The following is a 19,487-nucleotide window of genomic DNA, read 5'->3' as shown; positions in this document are numbered from 1 at the left end:
CTGCAAGACAGAAGCTAAGAAAGCAATTCACATGTAGGAACCCCGATCGACTTGTGGCAAAAGAAATAAGGAGAAATAAAGAAAAAGCTCTTGACCCTGGATAATTTTTATAAATAAAAAGAACAAAATACAGAAGCAACAGTAAAGAGTGACAAACAAGCAAACAAAACCAAACTTTCCCAAAAAAATGAAAATTGATCACAAGCTCTCAAGGAAATCAAAAAGGAGTTCAAGAACCAAGTAATAAATATAAAAGAAAAATGGGAAGAAAAGTGAGGAAAAGAAATTAAAGTAATGCAAAAAGAAAATAACAACTTAAGAGACAAAATTGCCCATATGGAAAAAGAGGCACAGAAATCAAATGAAGTAATAAGCAAATTGGAGAACAAAATTGACCTGCTGGAAGCCATGAAAAGCAAAAGACCAAACTAAAAAGGGAAATCAAAAGATCATAGCTGAAAATCAGTTTTTGAAGACTAGAATTGGGCAAATGGACGCTAATGCTCTCACGAGACAGCAAGAATCAATAAAGAAAAATCAAAAGAATGAAAAAATAGAAGAAACATGAAATATCTCACTGAAAAAGACAACTGACCTGGAAAACAGAGCCAAGAGGGACAATTTGAGAATTACTGGTCTATCAGAAAGTCTAGAACAAAATAAAAGCCTTGACATCATATTACAAGAAATTATCCAAGAAAACTGCCCTGATATTCTTGAACAAGAGGGCAAAATAGACATTGAGAGAATCCATAGGTCACCCCCTACATTAAATCCCCAAAAGACAACCCCCAGAAATGTTATAGCCAAATTCAAGAGCTTCCAGGCCAAGGAGAAAATATTGCAAGTGGCAAGAAAAAGTTCAGATATCAAGGAGCCCCAGTCATGATTACACAGGATCTGACAACTTCCATGCTAAAGGACTGCAAGACGTGGAAAATGATATTCAGGAAGGCAAGAGAATTGGGTCTACAATCAAGAATCACCTAGTCATCAAAACTGACTATATACTTTCAGGGGAAAGTATGGGTGATTAAAAAAATAGAATATTTCCAGGCATTCCTAAACAAAAGACCAGAACTAAATAGAAAATTTGATGTTTAAATGAGAGATTAAAGAGAACCATAAAAAGGTAACCAAGAAAGAGGGGGACAAAATGTTAAGGGCTTCAGTAAGGTCAAACTGATTATATTCCTATATGGAAAAATTATATCTGTAACTCTTAAAAATTGTTTTCATTATCATAGTAGATAGAAGAATTATTCATAGTATAATAAGAAAAGGAAGATTGCAAAAGGAATTTTGTAATATGAACTTCCATTTGTTTGACAAGGACATGTGACAGAAGGTCACCTGGGAGCCTGAGCCAAGAATTCTAATGTCCCAACTGTAAAAGAAACAGTCTCCTGGAGGAAGCTTTTGGAGATTGGAGATTTTCCATATGTCTACCAGATTTCTGGCCCTTTGGAAGATACCAGCTTGAGTGAGAGAAAACCTGTTTGGACTGACTGCTGGCAGCTGGACAGAAGACCAAAGAACCACTTCACTACTGGACCTACTTTAGACATTTTCTTCTAGGATCTTGGCTTATATACTGGACTCTACTTTGTGAGATTGTGTTTGGGGAAACTTAATTTATTTAGCATAGATAAATTAGCCATTAAGATAGTTTTAAGAGAACTAGTTTTGGGTTTAAGATCAATAACCTTTCCTTACCCTTTTACCCTCCTTCCTCTCAACCTTCCCAACAATAAACTTAAAATACACTTCTTCCTGATTTGTCAAAGAATGGTGAACCATTACATGAATGTGTAGAAATAGTAAATTTAGTGGATATGCCTAGGATGGATTTGAAAGATATTCCAATCGAAAATCCAGATTTGGTTTTATTCACAGATGGATCTTCATATTTGTGTAATGGAATTAGATGTACAGGTGCTGCAGTTGTCACAGAATTGGGGACACTGTGGTATGGATCATTACCTAGTAATCTTAGTGCTCAAGGTGCAGAGTTGGTCACTTTAAAGTAAGCATGTCTTCTGGATAATGGTAAAAGTGCAAATATTTATACAGACCACCATTATGCTTTTTTGGTTTTTCATGCTACAGGAAAGATCTAGAAACAATGAGGTTTTATTACTGCATCATGAAAACCAATTGCTCATGCAGAAATAATAGCTGAGTTTTTTGGATGCTATCCAGAAGCCTAAACAGCTAGTGGTAATCCTTTGTAGAAGTCATACTAATAGTAGGGATTCAGTTGCTAAAGGAAATCACAGAGCTGATGTAACCACAAAATTTGCTACCAGAAATGCTCCAGTGTATGTCATGAACTTATCAACTATAGAATCTGATGATATAGAAAAAGCTTATATAGACTCAGAAATAAAAAAAATGTGAGGAGAAGTTTGGAGTAATAAAAGAACATGGTATATGGTTAGCAGGTACTGGAAAACCTATGTTACCAAAAGACCTGTATATACTTATTTGTGTCAAGTCATCCACACAAAAGGTCATTTTGGTACTCAAGCTGTACTTGATGCCATAAAGAGACAATGGGTAGCTCCTGGAATTAGAACTGTAGCAAATGAGATCAGCTCAAGCTATTCTGTTTGCCAAAAATTCAATCAAGTGGCATTTAGACAGAAAGGTTTCAGTGGTAGAACATTAGCATATTGTCCATTTGAGAGTCTGCAGATTGATTACATCAGCATGCCAAAAGCTGGAAGATACAAGTTTTGCTTGGTAATTGTTGACAGATTGACCAAATAGCCTGAAGCTTTTCCATAAAATATAAATACAGCTAGCTTTGTGGTGAAAGTGTTAATTAAGGAAATTATACCTATATTTGGAGTACCACTACCCATAGAGTCTGATAGGGGATCGCATTTTACTCAAGACATCCTGAAAAAAGTCTATGAGAATCTAGGAATAACACCAAAATGTCATGTTCCTTATCACCCACAAATGTCAGGTCAGGTGGAGCATGTAAATAGGAAACTCAAGACTATTGTGGGGAAGATCTGTGCTGAAACTCATCTCAAATGGCCAGAAATTCTTCCCATAGCTTTGTTTTATCTACATATGAGACCAAGAACAGATTTACATATATCATCCTATGAAATGCTCTTTGGACATGCTCCACTACAGGCAAAAACTTGAAAGACAGTCTATACATCTCTCTTAGGAGGAGATTGTCAACTTGCTTCTTACTTAAGTGCTTTATAACAAAGACTGAAAGAATTACATGATATGAGATTATTAATTCAAATTGGTGCTTTGGATTATTCTCTGAATAATTACAAACCAGGAGATATGGTACAGATCAAAAATTTTGCTAAAACATCAGCAACACAAGAAAGTTGGTTAGGTCCTTACACTATTGTATTAGTTTCTCCATCTTCAGTAAAAGTTTTGGGTAGAGATTCTTGGTATCATTGTTCACATATAAAATGAGCACATGGTATTAATAAGGAAAATGTACAAATCATCAAATAAGAAGGAAATGAAGAAGAGATTGCATAAAGTTAGAATCATTAGTCAAATTGAGTCTGCAGTCAAAAAAATCAGTAAGGAGTGGACCATTCTTGTGGAAGAGGATAGAAGAGGACAATGCAGATAAAGAAGAGATTTCAGGAATTAATGGACAGTGTTAAAAGACTGAAAATTTATAAATTTAAAAACCTTTGGGAAATTTTAAATGAAGGATTACAGGATTAATGGACTAATGAATTAATACTTTGGGGTAATGTATTATAGTACAAAATAACATAGCATTTACTCACCTACAAACATAAATATATTTACTACTATGGAATTGCAGAAGAAAAGAGAAGGAAAGTCTGAAGTAATGTTAAGTATATTGCATGCAACAGTAACATAACACTAACATAACAGTAACACTGACATTACACTAGCAAAACAAAATGGCATAACAAAAGTAACAACATAACAAAACATAAACACAAAACATAAACATGGTTAGGTAACATAGAATCACTACTTAAATGAGTGAAACAATGTATAGTTAGGGTACTAACAGTGTTATAATTAGCAATAGATAAGTTAGTTGCTAATAAAATGTAGTTAGTAGGATTAAGTAGATAAGAAAATTAGATACTGACTTGTACTATATCATACTTTACACAACACAAACAACATATGACATCATATATCAAACAAAACTATATAGTGGCAGTCTCTTGGTGACCGAGAATGACGATTGTCTTTGTGCAGTTTCATCTACGGTGTACCCTCATGTGGCTTTGGAGTCCAAAGGCTGAGGCGCACAGTTTGTGGCACATGGGGCCTGGGACGCCAGTTGTTACGGGAGGTGCGGTTGTGGCCTGGTGTTGGCGTTCATGCGCAGCGGCAAGACGTCGACGTCGCTCATCTTCAAAGGTGGCGGCGGCATGGTGAATGTGGGTTCGCCAGCTGCTTCTGTCAGAGGCAGCGAGTTCTAGTTGCTTTGGTGTCATGCCAGCCCACTTCAAGTTAGACTTTAGCTGATCCTTGAATCTTTTCTTTGGTCGGCCTTGTTTCCTGAGTCCAGCTGACAGTTCACCATAGAATACCTGTCTTGGTATTCGCTGTGGGTCCATGCGGATGACGTGTCCAGACCATCGTAGCTGGGTTTTGAGGACCGTGACTTCGATGCTGGTGGAGTTGGCTCTGTCGAGGACTTCCTGATTGGTGATTCGGTCCTGCCATCGGATCCTCATGATTGACCGGAGGGAGCGTTGGTGGAATTGCTCCAGCTGTTTCATGTGCTTCCGGTACAGTGTCCATGTCTCACAACCGTACAGGAGTGAGCTGAGGACCACTGCGTTGTACACTTTGAGCTTCGTCGCAGTGCTCACACCTCTGTATTGGAGGACTTTGCAGCGCAGCCGCCCAAGTGCCTGGCTGGTCTTTTGGATCCTGGCATTGATCTTGTGGTCTGGGGACCCGTCGTTGGCGATGGTGCTGCCCAGGTACTTGAAAGTGTTGACGTTAGAAAGCTGCGTGCTGTCGATTGTAATGCACGGCTGGTTCATTGGCCTCCCTGGTGCAGGTTGGAACAGCACCTCTGTTTTGCTGAGGCTGATAGGCCAAACAATTTTGTTGCCATGGAGAACCTGTCCACAATGGTTTGTGGACAAACCTATATATATATATGTGGACAAACAAAACTATAAATAAATATGTAAATATATGTAAATATGGTGTATGATCAGACTGTAAATTAATTGTATTCTAGTGTGTATATGTAACTTATGTGTAAATATGAAGTGTACATAAATATGTGTGCATGTGTATAGCACACACGTGTATATTTTATGTATATACTATGTGTATGTATGTGTGTATAAATTATGTAAATAACTTACTTATATTTATTGTTACATGTATTTGCATGAGTGAGTTTAATGTTTGGTTTGATTTTCAGTGTAAAACTTATGCAATGTTGTATGCAATGTTTATTGTAATTTTCAAAAAAGTTTTTCTCTAAGTTTAATGTTAATGTACGGCAATAGTAACATAATGTTCTGTATTAGCTGATAAGAATATTTTGAGTTTGATGTTTCTGTGGAAGTTATGTTCATCTTTTGTTTGATGTTATTTGGTGTTTTGCTTTTGCTTCTGTTTCACATTTGTACTTGTTCATTATTTAATTCCTTTTCCTTTTTCCTTGTTAAATTCCCTAGAATAGGTTAGTATTAGTTAAATTAAGATAGTTGAGTGTAGGTTCTTTGTTATTTTGGGTAGATGTCTAAGTTTAGGTAATTGGTAAGTATTTTAGATTGTGTACAAATGCAAAAATAGTGTTTTCAACACAATTTATGCTTTGTGCAAAGGGGGGAATGTAATAAGAAAAGGAAGATTGCAAAAGGAATTTTGCAATATGAGCTTCCATTTGATTAACAAGGACATGTAACAGAAGGTCACATGGGAGCCTGAGCCAAGAATTCTAATGTCCCAACTGTAAAAGAAACAGTCTCCTGGAGGAAGCTTTTAGAGATTGGAGATTTTCCATCTGTCTACCAGGTTTCTGGCCCTTTGGAAGATACCAGCTTGAGTGAGAGAAAACCTGTTTGGACTGACTGCTGGCAGCTGGACATAAGATCAAACCACTTCTCTACTGGACCTACTTTGGACATTTTCTTCTGGGATCTTGGCTCATATACTGGACTCTACTTTGTGAGATGGTGTTTGGGGAAACAATTTATTTAGCATAGATAAATTAGCCATTAAGATAGTTTTAAGGGAATTAGTTTTGGGTTTAAGATCAATGACCTTCCCTTACCCTTTTACCATCTTCCTCTCAACCTTCCCAATAATAACCTTAAAATATTTAGATGTTTCCCCTCTTGTTATTTCCCCTTAACAATCCCACAATAACAATAGGCAGACGTTATGGTATTAAATTGTTGAAGATGATATGTAAAAAAAAATTGGTGGGAGACAAAAAGAAGAGGATGGTACTGAGAGAAACTTGAAGGAAGAAAAAAAATAGGATAAATTATACCACATAAAGAGGTGCATGGGGGTAGAGGAGAATACTATTATAAGAAGGGGAGGAAGAGAGTGGTAATAGCTAATGCTTAAACCTTACTCTCAGTGGAATTAGTTTGAGAGGGAAGAACAGCCAGATCTATTGAGGTATAGAATTCTATCTTACCCTACAGGGAAGTTGAGAGGGAATAATGAAGGAGTGTAGGGTGGGGAGTATTAAAAGGAAGGGAAAATTTAAGGGGGACAATTAATAGACCTACCTAAAAAGTATAGTACATCTAATGGGAACATCTTGAGAACATCAGCAAAAAGATTCCCAGAAATCTGGGTTACCCCTCTGCTATATATGCTTTCTAATAAATTTCAGTCCACTTTCCCCTAGACTATGTAAGTACCTCAGGGAGAGATTGTAACAGGCTTTTGTGGAGATCAACAGCAAGTTTGTATTGTACATTCCTATTAAATATGTTTTAAGAGCTAATTAAGTCTGGCCAACAAATTGATAAGCAAAGAAGAAACATACTGTCTGGACAAATGACTTATAACTCTAGTAAAAAAAAAAACATGCAAACTTTTTCCAACTTACAAGATCCTCTAGGGGAAAAGTAGAAATTTTTTTCTGGGGACCCAACCTGACAACATGAATTCAGGTTAGAGAAATAGCCTCAGAGCCTGTACCACATCTTTATAAAATCCATCTATGAATTTTCTCATTCGTCACACTAACCCTATAAAATAAGTATAATGGGCATCATTGTCATTTAGTACCTGGGGAAACTGAGAGTAAGAGAAATGGTTTCAGTTGAGAAAATCAAGGACTAGAGAGGCACAATACTAGACTTAGTGTCTTTCTTAACACCATAACACAAGGAGATGTATAATAAAATACCAATGCATGGTAGTGCTCCTTGCTACCAAAATAAAAAGACTAGAGGAAATCAGGAAAGGAAGAGCCCAGCATTAGCTGGAGTCCTTGGAAAATGTTCATACCTTATTATCTGTGTGACCGTGGGCAAATCATTTAACTGTTTGCCTCAGTTTCCCCACCAGTAAAATGAGCCAGAGAAAGAAATGGTGCACCACTCCAGTATCTTTGACTGGCAAGCCCCAAATGGGGTCACAAGGTCTCAGATACAAGTGAAAAAATGCTACATCATCAACAACAAAGAGAACATTACAGAAGGTGGGGGAAATGGGTCACAACCATTTAAAAAACAAGAATGAAATATGCTATATGAAATATGACAGAGACATTATACTCAATAGAGTAGGAAGATATGCTAGAAAATACTAGCACATGACTAGATAAGTAGTGTGGTTCCTTGAATGCCAAATTTTAAAATATCCTCTGATTCTAGTTTAGTTCTCTTTACGTCAGGTACATCCAAATTTCTCCCCTTACCATAAATAACAAAATAGATTACATGAAAACCCAGTGGAATTGAGCATTGGCCACGGGAGGGGGGTAGGAGGAGGGGAGGGAAAGAACATGAATCATGGAATCATGGAAAATTTTTCTTAATTAATCAATTAAATAAAAATTTTAAAACTAGATTACGTGACCTACATCAGACCTCTGGGGGTGGGAAAATGTGTTTAGCCAGGACAGTCTTATCAGCTAGGCAGCTTCAGGCCAAATCTGGAATAGTTTCATCATTGTGCATTCTCCTACTTATGATGTTTAAGCTCTAGAGTGGCACAAACCATACTACCAGATCAGCAGCCATCCATGAATACCTCATTCTCTCCACAATAATGACAGAAGACAGAGGATCAGGAGAATAAGGAGAAGCAGCCCAGGAACACCCTGCCAAGTGCTGGGCAGCACTTTCTCCTCCAAACCCCATATGGCTTCTCTGGTAAAATATCATATACTCTCACCACACACTCTACCTATTCACTATTATATGTAAACTAATCTGGATGATCCATCAGTTCCATGGACACTAGAAAAAGTAATACTATATGATGAGGCTGGAAAGATAGATTAAAGTCAGTTTATATCAAGGACTTTTAAAGCCAGAGAGTTTACATTGCATCCTACCCATAAAAGGAAGATCCTGGTATTTAAGGAGTTCACTAGTGAGATAGTCAAAATCAGCACATAAGGAAAATCACTTTGGCAGCTGTGTGGAGGATGGATAGAGGAGGAGAATGACTTGAGGCAGAAAGATCAATTACAATAATCCAGGCAAGAGATGATGAGAGACTGAATTTAGAGGGTGTCTGTGTGAGTAGAGAGAAGGGATTGTATTCAAAGGAGATGCTGTGGAGCTAGAAATGTCAGCTTCTGACAACTGATTATATATGTGGTGTGAAGGAAGGTAAGGAATGGAAGCTGATAAAAGGTTATTAAACTGGGAAATTGGGAAATATTTACCCCAAAAAAATGGAGCCTGAATTCAATCTTGAAAGAAGGGGAAAAAAGGCAAAGATGAGAAGAGAATATATTCCAGGGATGAAGGACAGCTTGCATAAATACACAGAGGAGAAAGAAAGCATATCAAATTTAAAGAACAGCTAATAACCCAGGATTAATTTCAAATATAAGATGTGTAAAAGGGAGTAATACAAAATAAAACTAGAAAGATAGACCAGAGCCACTCTTGTTGGAGAAGGGGGAGAGAGACTTCCATGAACAGGAGTTTTTTAAGTTATCCTATAAATAACATGAAGCCACTACAGGTTCTGAAAAGGGAAACAAAGTGGTCAAGAACTTTAAGAAATATTATTTTTACAGCTGTGGGAAGGAAGGATTAGAGAAGGGAGAAAGTTGAGGCAAAAAAAAATAATCTTACCCACCCTGAATTAGCTTGCCTTAAGAGTCTTTGTTCCCTATGCTAATCTGACAATAAAATAGAAAAACTGAGGGGCAAAAAATAATCCTGATACTTCTCCCAAAAGTGGTCTTAGAAAAGCCATTTTAAAACATAAATATAGATTTTTCCTGGGAACACTTACCCTCATTCTAGCCAACCTTTGGTTGAACTCCTCAATGGAACATTTTTCTGAAGAACTTCTCAATATGGCAAAATGCTATACGCCATACCGGAAAAAAAAAAGAAAGAAAGAAAGAAATCCTTTTCAAAACATTTCGTAATGGAGAAACTGTTTTGGCAATAAAATCTCTGCCCACGCCCATTTGCACATGTTCATTCCTTCCTGGCCACAGTATTTGTTTGCTGTTAAGTGGATATGGACAGAATGTTATACAAGAAAGTGTGAGAGGCAAGAAAATTATCTTTTATCATTTAAAATTTAAGCTGCAGTCAGTCATCTTTTAATGGACTCATTAGCTTTTACTAAAGGTGATTTTTTAAACTCCAGTGATGAGCTCTTCCTACTCTATGCATTAGATCTTCCTTATAAATGGAATCTCCAAGCATTAGAAGTAAGAAGCTGATTCACAGAGGAATTTGAAGGAAGTATCACAAACGTGATGAGAGACAAGAAGTTTCTGTTGGTGGAGAAAAAGTTGAGCCAGACCATTCAAGTTCCTACCACCTGGAAATCTAGTCCAGGGTCCTAAATCTGGGATGAATTTCAGGTATTCCCCCACAAAGCATAAAGAAATCCACAGCCTCAGATGAAAACCATACTCAGAACTCAGCAATTGTGAATGGTTTCAATTTGAAATGAAGGGAAACTGTCTTTGCAGTTCAGTTTGTGGTTTCCTGCAAAACCAAGAAATCAAAGCAAAGCTCAAAGGACACCAATCTCCATCAGTCAAAACCAAAACCAGTTCTCGAGATTTCCTTGCTAACAGGAATTAGACAACTTGGCTCAATATCTAAATCAAGTGTTATCACAAATTGTTACTGGTCTCTTGGCATTAACCATATGTAGCAATTTCTGCTTCCCTCTCATGTTCTCTGAACTTGCTGTAATGTACTAGGGAATCTTTCAGTTGTGCTGAAGGAGCCAATTGTATTCAAGCCATGAGAGAGTCTCACTTCTCTCAGTGAAGGAAACAAAGCCAGCTAAAAAATTGCCATGAATTATGAAAATTCATATAAAAATACCCTAAATCACTAATTAGATAAATGTAATTCTTCTTTGTTTTTCATACTTGAAGAAGACAAATATCATCATGAGGTTGGGGTATGGGTGAAGTCTTGACTTGCACATGAATTGGATGTAAGTGAAACAGTTGCACGAATTCATCTGACTCACTCTTTCTTCCAGAGTCAATAAAGTCTAGTGGTAAAAGAAAAATCAGTGTGATTGGCAGTGGTCCAAGATGCAGTGGATGACCTTGGCATCTTCAATGTTTGACCAAGCTGTAAGTGTTCCATAGTGCCTGTTTCAGTCACCTTCATGGTCATTGGAACAAATTGTCCTCATCCACCCTCTCTTCCAGGGGAAGTCTTTACAAGCTTGGGGTAGACATCCCCTTAATTCACCAATGACTTCAAAACCTGTCAGTCATTCGCCACCTGGTTTAGACCATCGGCCCAGATGGTTTTATTTGGTGCAATCTGCTGCCCATTCTACAACTTCTTGGAGCCACAGGTGAGAGTTAGATGGAAAGTGGGCACCACAGGTGAATGAGCATCACCCAAAAGGCAAGTCCTCACACCAACAGTGCTAGTCCTCCCTGCATACACCATATACCACAAAAAAAAAAAAGGTAAATTAAAGCAACTGTCCAGAAAAGGAAAATGAAAAGAGCTAGAAAGTAACATGGGAAAATGGGTTTGCTAGTGCACTATCAGCAGAGCTCCAAAGAATAATTTGGAATTATAACCAAAAGGCTATTAAATTGTTCATTCCCTTTGTTCCAGCACTAGGTACATACTTCAAGAAAATGAAAAGGTAAAAGACCTACATGTACAGAAATATTTCTAGCTGGGGTTTTTTTGGCAAAGAATTAAAAACTTAGGGTGTACCTCTCAATTAGAGATTGAGGAACAATTTATGATAAATGAGTGTGATGGTATACTATTATGCTATAAGAAATTATTGAATGGTTTCAGAAAACCTGGGAAAATTCATATGAACTGATACAAAGTGAAGTGAGCAGAATAAGAAGAATAATTCATGTAGGAATAGCAATATTGTGACAATAATCAATTGTGTATGACTTAGCAACTGATCAATACAGTGATCCACAACAGTTTCAAAAGACTCATGGGGGGCAGCTGGATAGCTCAGTGGTTTAAGAGCCAGGCCTAGAGATGGAAGATCCTAGGTTTAAATCTGGCTTCAGATACTTCTCAGCTGTGTGACCCTGGGCAAGTCACTTAACCCCCATTGCCTAGCCCTTACCACTCTTCTGCCTTGGAGCCAATACACAGTATTGATTCCAAGACGGAAGGTAAGGATTTTACAAAAATAAATTTTTTTAATCTTTAAAAAAGACATGAAGAAAAATACTGTCCACCTCCAGATAGAGAATTGAACTCAGCATGCAGTTTCAAGCATATCTTTTCCTCTTTCTATACTTTTATTTTTTTTACAACATAATTAATGTGAAAATGTGTTTTGCATGACTCCATTTGAACAATGGGTATCATCTATCTTGTCTTCTCAATAGGAGGGGGAGAGTGTCAAGGGAAGAAAAGAATTTACAATGAAAAATTTCTTTTAAAATAAAAGAATTACCATGGGGTGGGTCACATGACCAACAAGAAGGGGGACTAGACCCTTTCTCCAATCCTCATGACCTCTCAGTCTTCTCCATAAATAAAAATTACGTCTGATATTTCAAAAAGCATGATCTCTATGCAAGCAAAAGATATTGATTCAAAAGTCAAGATATGTCTACCAGATGAGCACAAGGCAAAAGATCTGAACACAATGATGCAAGAAATAATACAAGAAAACTCCTTAGAAGAATTACCATGGGGCACACTTCCACCCTTCCCTCCAGCCCTTCCACAAACTAGGTTATGCTCATTATGGGGTCTGTACTGTCAATTATAATTGTGCATACTTAATACTTATAATAATAATGTAACAATTCACAGACATGATTGGTGTCAAAGATCTCGGGGGGGGGGGGCAAATATTTTGAATGACAGTTTGGCATTCTGGGAAATATAATTACGAAACCCATACACACCTCTACTCCAGGTTTAGAGAAGATGGAGGAGAAAGAACTTAGACACTATAAAAAGCTGAAATGGGAAGGGAGCCATAGAGAAGAGAGAGGCAGGGACACGGCATTCTTGTTTCTGGGGAAGTACTGACTGAACAGATGAGACAGAGCTTTCTCTTTCCCTTAGACAGCAGCACAATTTAATAGCTGTCTTACTAAGGGTCACAACTGAGATGTGCTTTCCTTTCCCAGACCTAAGGGAAGAAGGAAGCCACTGGGTCCTATGAGATAGTTTTCACTTCTCTAATTAAGTCAGCCTACCTGTGTGGCTGAAGCTCTCTAGCAGTCGATCAGTAAATGTTTACTAAGTACCTACTGTGTTCCTGGAACTTTTTTTTTAATTTTCTTTTAAACCCTTACCTTCCGTCTTGGAATCAATACTGTGTATTGGTTCCAAGGCAGAAGAGTGATAAGAGTTAGGCAATGGGATTAAGTGACTTGTCCAGGGTCACACAGCTAGGAAATGTCTGAGGCCAAATTTGAACCCAGGACCTCCCATCTCTAGGCCTGGCTTTCAATCCACTGAGCTACCTAGCTGCCCCTGAGACACTGAAATTAAGAGGAGTTGGAGAGAGCTTCTTGTAAAAGGTGGAATTTTAGTTGGGACTTAATTGAAACTAAGGAGATCAATAGTTAAAATTAAGGAGAGAGAGCATTCTAGCCATGGGAACAAATTAAGAAGCCTTTAGGGAAATAGGAAGAACCTCTCCGTTAGGTACCATTCATACCCGTTTTTTTTTTTTAATCCTTACCTTACATCTTAGAAACAATGTTATATATTGGTTCCAAGGCAGAAGGTCACACAGGAAGGAAGTATCTGAGATCAGACTTGAACACATCTCCAGGCATGGCTTTCAATTCACTGAGCCACCTCACTGCCCCACTTCCTACCCATTTTTGAGGTTTGTTTGTTTTTTAACTGATCTAATTGTATTTCTCATAATGAGCTGTGGTAAGCCCATACAAGTGTATGTCCTCACTTCCATTTCTTTGTGGTCTGTGTGACAAATCTCCTAGTTCTACCTCGCAGAAAGAAACTAAGCATCATTTCATTCTTAACTCATGGCTCAAAAGATAATTCCTGGCTCACTCTTAGAGAATCTTTCTCACTAGAGGCATATTTTATGAGCCATATTTCCTATTTTTTGTTATGATGTTTCAAAAGAGCAAAATTTAAATTGAAGAAAGAGGAGAAAGGGGAGGTTGTTTCACTGTGTGTGTGTTTTTTCCGTCTCCCCCTTCTGACCAAATGAGCCAATCATTCATTTGGTTGGTTATGTAATAAATTCTGAGAGGAAAATAGCAAGCCCATTTTCCTGATGCTTTCCTCAAAGGGACAGAACCTTGGAAGAAACTGAGGAAGAAAACGAGGCTCAGGTAGAGGTGTGTGTATTCTAGGTATGAAGTGATGAGGGATAATCTGGGTCAAGTTACAGGGGAAAGTGATTTTAACTTTTATTTTTCTTTTTTCTACCTTGACCTCTGGACCCTTGCCATTTATCACAACCTAGTGGTATTATGATTCCCATGAAAATAATTATATACTGGGAAAAATTTATATAATATTATATAATAAAAGCTTTTTATATGAAATAAATTTAGCTTTAGCACCTACATCTAGTAACACCAAGGCCAAGAAATAAGAACAGTGACAAATACTGAAAACTATGACTCTCCCAGGATTCAGAAACTCCCTGATCTTATTAGCTGGTATCTCAGGAGTGGAAGAGAGGTCTATTTTCTCTTTAGGGTTATTGAAGAAACCTCTGTTCTATCCTCTGGCAACTCAATTGCCCTACCTCCCTGATTCTGGTTACAAAGACCTATTTTGCCCATGAGGTGGTTCAATCATCTCTTCCAGTCTTGAGTGACAATTTCTGAGTTCTAGAGCCCCCTTACAAAGAGGAGGATTGCCAAGAGAGTTCTATATATAAACATGAGGCATATAAGGTTTATTTTTGCTATTTCACTACCATCACCATCACCATTTGTATCTCCCTCTCTGTTTTTATCAATTCTCTTCTGCCTTATTTCCTCTCAATTCCTTCATATTGCCTGTTGTCCATGTAAAAATTATTTTAATATCTAGTAATAAAAATATATTTATGAGGTTTATTAAGTATTATTATAAATCAAGGAATAAAGAAAATACACAATAATAACCACATGACCATGGCTGATTAGTCAATTCCGAATCCCTGCGCTTAGTTTACTTACTACATCATTGCAATGGAATGGAAGAGAGCGAGAGAGGCGTTACTGCCAGTTAAATACCAATTGTGATCTCACCAACCTGGGGACACAGGTGAGATTATAAGGAATTCTGGGAAACACCAAGGACTTCTGGGGATTGAAGTCTGGGGTTCAAAATCTCCATTTTTACACCACCCAAGCCCTTCTCTGAAAGAATCTCACCTGATCTTTCCATTCTAGATCTCCCATTCTCATCAATCAATCACTAATAAAGCACTTATTAAATGCCTACTATGTATCAGGCACTGTACTAAATATTGGAAACACAAAAAGAGGCAAGAGCAAGTCCCTGCCTTCAAGGACCACACAATCTAATGGATCTTCCATAAAAATATATGTGTTTTGTTTTTGTTTTTCAACTGTGTGATCTTTTTTACTCTGTCTTTGCTAATGTATCAATTTATAGTAATAGATTAGTTATTACCAATATGATTTGTTTCTCAATATTAGTCAGATTTTGGAGATCTCCATATTTCTAACTGGTAACTTGCTCATGAAAAGATCTATGTTATCATAGGATTGCTATAGGAACACTGAAGTAATATGCTAAAAATTTGATTACAAGCCCTGATTCTTTAGGAATATGAAAATTCTCTCTGGGAGATTTTGCAAACCATAAAAAAATGTATTCATCAGCTTAATTTTCCTTCTTACCCAAAATGACTTCCAAGGCCATTCAGGGAGAAACCATGTTTTAAAGTATATCTTACATAAAAATTAAATGCAGCCAATTTGAATCAGGAAGAGATAAGAATTCTAAGGGCAATTTTCTCTTCAGAAGAGGCCAAGAAAAGTTCAAATCTTTTGTGGAGAAGAATGTTGTTCTTGCTCTCAAACTAAACATAAAACACCTCTGCACATTAGGGGTGACTGGGGTGGTTTACAAGAAGCCATTGGTAGTCAACCTAAAGTTTTACATAAATAAATTGGATCTCTAATACAATGAAAATAGAGTTGGGAACTTTGTGGAACATGTTTGCACACAACAGCTTGTGCTGCCTTAGCAAGTATCTACACCGACACAGTATCTGATTGTGTACCCCCAGCTGCTAGTGCCTACCTTCCAAAAGAAAATTTACTTCTTGAGAGCAGAGATGTTCATTTTTGCCTTTTCATCGACTGGCACAGTACCTGATACATAGTAAGTCCTATTAGACTTTGTATTCTATTTCAGTCATCTTTTCTCTTTTAGTCTTTCCATGATGTGGGTACTGTTCCCTTTAGAAAGAAAGAAGGTAGAAAGCAAGCATTTGTTGTCTTTACTATGTGCCAAGCACTGTGCAAAGTATTTTTTAAATGTTATCCCATTTGATCTTTATAACAATCTTGTGAGGTAACTCCTTATCTCTTCATGCATGAGTTGAGGAAAGACAGAGTTGAGGCAGGCAGAAGTTAAGGAAAATGCCTAGAGTCACATAGCTAGTAATTGTCTGAGATTACATGTGAACAGGTCTTCCTGACTCCTGTAGCCTATCCTCTGCCTACTTTGATTCTCCCATTTCCCAGAAGACCTCATTCTGTACATTCCCTACTTAAATTCCCTTCTGTATAATTTTTTATTTATAGATGTGTCTTACACCTGTTTTTATCCCCTTTATAACATTTTCTTTTCCTTTTTCTAGATTAACCCAGCAATGAACCTGCCAATTTTAAAAATAATTTTCTGTAGAAATGCTGTGTCATTCTTCCAAATGCTCGATTCTCTTATTTAAAAATATCTCTTCAACTCTGGATAAATTCTTAATTTCCTACTCTTTTTTTCTTAGGAAATCTGTAATGATGTTACAAAAAGTTTCCTGCCTTCTGCTGATTTCCTGCAGTTCCAAATGCTTCCTGAGAAATTCAAGAACTGAAGATTTTTGTTCTTACTCAGTCTACCAATTCTAGGAATTATGTTTGATTCCAGGTAAATTGTCTCCAAGCTTAGCTCATCTCTTCATGCCTTTTGTCTCAGTTTCCACACTCTATTTCTATTCCTAATGCCTTTTTGTTTTAATTTTTTGGAATTTGTGCTCTGAAGCTTATATTGTCCTTTCTGTTTCTTGGGTTTTTTTCCTTGCCTCCCCTTGGTGAATTACACTATTTCTTTTAATTCATATTTACCCAATTTGTCTTTTCACATTTCTAATTCATTTAAGTCATTTCAAAATGCGTCTGTAATTAATGATTTTACAATTTTATGGTATCTAAACCACTTTTAATCTACAGATCTGTAACTATTTCAGGGTAAACAGGACTTTGCCCAGTACACTGACATATGGAGGAAGGCTACCTTACCCCTGTTTGACACATGCCATCCCTGAAAACATTGTTGTCCCTGGATGCAGTTTGCCTCCTTGCCTTACACCAGCATTCAACTACTCTAATACTGACCACCCTGATCCTTTAACCTTAGGATTTCTCTCCCAGGGCTCATTTCTTCAAACTGAGCTGCCAAAGGGGCAAGGATCTGACTCTATAGAGAATGAGTCTACATCCAGAGTTAGGTTGCCCTCTATTTCAACACCACTTAGCCCATACTCAACTGAATTTGCCTCAAAACAATTATTTCTAGTTATAGTTTTATCTACACACCAACACTAAAGGCATCAGTATGAATTACCTGTTGTAGTTTTTCACTTGGAAAATCGGGGGCTGGCTTTTCATCACTGATCTTCTATCCAGGTATATTCCTCTCATACCCCAACTTTTTCTCTGAGATAATCACTTAAATTAAATGTCATCCAATTAGATGTCTGATACATTTAATTTTCTATCTTACATTTAATGATAGCAAACCATGATAAGCATACTTTCTTTCTCCTACCATTCATTGTTAAGGGTAAAATTAGGGTTGTTGAATGAATATATTATTTTAATTGTCACCAGGGATTTGAATTTAATCCCAATAAATACTCAAGTCAGTTTGGGATTTTATGGTGGTTTAATTACAATAGAAGGAAGAAATTAATAAGAAGGAGAAGAGGGTAAGGGTAGGAGATTTTCTCTGGTCTGGAATAAATCAAAGGGAGTTCAGAGGCCTCAGCCAAGGGGCCTTTTCAGAAAATTAAATCTAGCTAAGCTTCCAGCCACAAGACTTCCTCCAAGATGAGGAGCCCCCTAGGAGGATAGTGCTTTTCAGGAGATCAAGGAAAGGAGGAACCAGCCTTATCACTCACCAAGGTCTCTCAGGGAAGACACCTTACCTAAACCACTCTATAGAATCAAACACCTCAAGCATGCCAAAACACCGCCCAGAGCTCCCAACATCGCCTAGAGAGAGCTCACAGGAAGTGATGTAAATTATATAGGCAGTTCTTTACATCACTTCCTATGTATCACATGTACCAATAGTAGCTTAAGCTTGGCTTAGAATAGCCCAGGGGGTCAGTCAGATTGTTTCTGATTTGTCACTTGCTAGCACATGTCAGTCATAGGTCATCCTCCTCACAGTTAATCCTTAAGTGGGGTTGTATACATTCCTGGTTGCTAGAATTCTAAAGACTAAGCAAGGTTAAGTAAATCTAAAATTCACATCATAGACATGTTGAAACCTGAACACAGGTGTATAACTGGCCTTCCACTAAAGTGTGACCCATTTTATGCACTAGGAATATGAAAGAAGATATGATTCAAGAATGGTCAAGAGAGGGGGCAGCTCGATAACTCAGTCAATTATGAAAGAGCCAGGACTAGAGACAGGAGGTTCTAGGTTCAAATCTGGCCTCAGAGACTTCCTAGCTGTGTGACCCTGGGCAAGTCACTTAACCCCCATTGGCTAGCCCTTACTGCTCTTCTGTCTTAGAACCAATATATCATAATACTGAATCTAAGGTGGAAGGTAAGGGTTTAAAAAAATGGTCAAGAGAAAATGAGGGCAATATGGTTCTACATACTTGTGTAAGTGACTTATTGAGCAAATAACAGAGCGTCTTCAAAGAGACTTTTCAGGAGAGATGCACATGTAAGGAAAGAAGCTTCATAAATGCAGTTTGCCTCCCTAAAAACAGCCAGAATAAACTCAAAGTATGAGAGACCAAATCTTTTCAGTTGGTTTGACCTGAGCTACCAGTTAATGAGATTATTCCCTCTTTTGCATTTTCTTCTATATTCTATTAGAAAGAACTCCAGTTTCTGTTTGCCATTTTGCTTGAATAAATGGACTTGCTCACTCTTTGCTATTTGTGACAGTCTTTTGTATAACTAGAATTTGGTGGAAAGGAGCTAAGCTGGTGAGTATAGGTTAATGGTTATCCTTCCTCTTTGAGTGCAACCATGGAAGCTGATTACCTTCTGAACCCCAAAACCTCAAGCCCTTTGATAAAAGATGAGAAGATATATATGTATGTATGTATATGTATGTGTATACACACACACATATATATATATATATGTGTGTATATATATAATTCTACCCTGAAATTTTTCTCAAGGACTAGAAAAAAGCATAGCTAGTGTAAAAATGGAGATTTGAACCCCAGAGTTCAATCCCCAGAAGTCCTTGGAACTTCCCAGAATTCCCCAGAATCTCACCTGAGTGTGAGATCACAAATTATTATTTAAAGGGGATCTCTGCCTACTCATGCTCTCTCCCTGCTTCCACTTCAAAGCACACATGTCTCTTAAGATGTATTAAATGAAATTGAATGGGCCTTTCGGC

General features: G+C 37.4%; 1 long non-coding RNA gene across 1 annotated transcript in view; it reads right to left on the bottom strand.

Moving 5' to 3' along the window:
* The window catches only part of LOC130453819 (uncharacterized), a 70,071-nt gene extending 60,527 nt beyond the window's left edge, over positions 1–9,544 (bottom strand). Inside the window, exon 1 of the long non-coding RNA XR_008911400.1 lies at positions 9,457–9,544. This is a non-coding gene — a long non-coding RNA (uncharacterized LOC130453819). The remainder of the gene's footprint in view (positions 1–9,456) is intronic.
* Between the last annotated feature and the right edge of the window lie 9,943 nt (positions 9,545–19,487).

Source organism: Monodelphis domestica, chromosome 4 (genome assembly GCF_027887165.1).
Source record: "Monodelphis domestica isolate mMonDom1 chromosome 4, mMonDom1.pri, whole genome shotgun sequence".
NCBI lineage: Eukaryota > Metazoa > Chordata > Mammalia > Didelphimorphia > Didelphidae > Monodelphis > Monodelphis domestica.
This window is presented reverse-complemented; position numbering and strand designations above follow the sequence as displayed.